Source organism: Meriones unguiculatus, chromosome 2 (genome assembly GCF_030254825.1).
Source record: "Meriones unguiculatus strain TT.TT164.6M chromosome 2, Bangor_MerUng_6.1, whole genome shotgun sequence".
Lineage (NCBI taxonomy): Eukaryota > Metazoa > Chordata > Mammalia > Rodentia > Muridae > Meriones > Meriones unguiculatus.
Genome location: NC_083350.1, coordinates 15,690,372 through 15,692,526, shown reverse-complemented (window position 1 = coordinate 15,692,526; position 2,155 = coordinate 15,690,372). Strand labels below are relative to the sequence as shown.

Below are 2,155 nucleotides of genomic sequence, written 5' to 3'. Positions count from 1 at the left end.
TAATTGATTATACAAATAGAGTATTTTTTTAAAATAAGAAATATAGAAGTAGGGCTCAAGGCTGAGTAAGGCTCAATCACTGAACGGTCACTGAGAGGATGAAAGAACCTCTTTCAAAGGACAGAGAAGCTGACAACTCTGACCAGAAGCTTGGCTCAGCTCTGAGCAGAGTGTAGATGGAAGTTCACTGCACATGCCCTAGGAAAAAGCCACTGGATTCCTGTGTGTCGAATGTCGGGGCAGGGGTGTAAATGACCCTGAGGAATGCTTCTACTGAGAGGTTGTCTTTTTAATTGCCTTCTCATTTACACTGAAGATAAAAGAGCTCACAACAGGAGTTCTGGTGCCCTTTCTTTCTTTCTTTCTTTCTTTCTTTCTTTCTTTCTTTCTTTCCTTTCTTTTTTTTATAATGTTTATTTTTTTATATTAATCACAGATACAAAGTAAATAACCTGGTGCCCTTTCTTTCACACACTTTTTTTTTTTTGAGATTCTTTTCCTGTTGTATTTTGCTCAAGGTTATTTCCCCCCAAATAAATTGAAAACCATGGTGTTAAGAGAGACCTCAAAACAAGGCGACTGAGCACAAGGGTAAGGGGGGAGGAAAATGATGGCAACTTGCTCCCAGGGACTGGAGAAAATTTTTAAAATAAAAAAGAAAGTTGGAATCCATCTGTCTTCTGTGCTAGTCATCCTCACCTTCATCCTCCTCTCCTCCCCTTCATCATCATCTTTATCCTCATCCTTCTTCACCTTCATCCTTATCCCCTTCATCAATATCTTCCAACCCTTCCTCCTCCTCCTCCTCCTCCTCCTCCTCCTCCTCCTCCTCCTCCTCCTCATCATCATCATCATCTTCTGCCTCTCCTTCATCATCATCCATATCAGGAACCAAATAGTACTGCAAGGGATTTGGCCAACTATCATCTTTGATGACCTCTCCTGATTTTTCTGCATCAGAATGGTTCAGTGAACTAGGTGAAGAAGCTCTCTAGCTCTTCACGCTGCTGCTTCCTCCTGGCCTTATTTTGCCTTTGATTGAGCGCTTTGTCAAATCCTTTCCAGATTTTCATTTCATTTCGGTGGACTTTGAAGATGGGTCACCACTCTCATGCAGATGAAATTCTTTGGAGAGAACTTTTTGCAAAGTAAGGATTTTCATCAAAATAAAATTCTGTTCTGAAACCCGATCTAATGTCTTCAAATTCCATCACTTCACTCTGGTCAAATAATGCAGGGCCTCCTCGTTCTCCTCCCCCAGCAGTGTGGACACTTGTGGGTGGTTGACAAATGTTGTTACCAAAATTGGGGATTTTGGACAATCAGTTCTGACCTCTTCTGAAAAAAAGAGTTGGCAGAGTTTGTTATATTTTTGTTCTACTTTCAGAATTTCCTCGCTGGCTTGTTCATTAAGTCTGTCTATTTCATTTTGTACTTCATTAATATGTCCAATTCATTAATATGTCCAATTGCTTTTCACTGTTCTTTTTCTACTTTCTGCAGGCCGGGAGGGGCCGACATGCTCTCCAGCTTCAGGCAGCAGCCGGTCTGAATTTCCTCGACTGAGGCAGGATCTCAGACTGCCCTTTCAGGGCCATGGCACGAGGGAGGTGGCCTGAAGCCAGAGGGCAGAGGCCCGATGTTCACATAAGGAAGAAACGCGCAGGAACTCTTACACACTTTTTTAAACTGGGTGCCTAAAGCACCTCTTCATCTTGTCAGCTAGACATTGTCACACTCTGCCTACCTATCCCAGGAGGCACTGACAGGAAGAGGTGGGCAAAAACGCTGCAAGGGAATACAGATGCAAGCACAGAATTCTCACTTAGACCCCCTGCCTGGCACATACGTGATGCTCAGTAAATAATATTTACCTTTCATTAGGCAGTTTTTGTTTTTTGGGTTTTTTGTTTGTTTGTTTGTTTGTTTTGCTAAACATTGTTTTTTTAAGCTCATTTACATGCTAAAAATTATTTTACTGTCTTAATACTCTTGAGGTTGGCATAACTATTATTGCATTTTACTTACGGGGAAACTGGGGAAGGTCACTCCAAGAATACCACTACACGACAAAACAGTAGTTTTAGCATTTTTTATGCAGAATTCCATGTGTTAGGCTGGAGAGAACATTTGGCATATTGTTAGCCTTTCCCGA

The 2,155-nt window shown here is 41.6% G+C and overlaps 1 pseudogene; it reads right to left on the bottom strand.

The window, feature by feature from the left end:
- Nucleotides 1–739: 739 nt before the first annotated feature.
- On the bottom strand, nucleotides 740–1,598 carry LOC110550712 (protein SET-like; annotated as a pseudogene).
- Nucleotides 1,599–2,155: the final 557 nt, after the last annotated feature.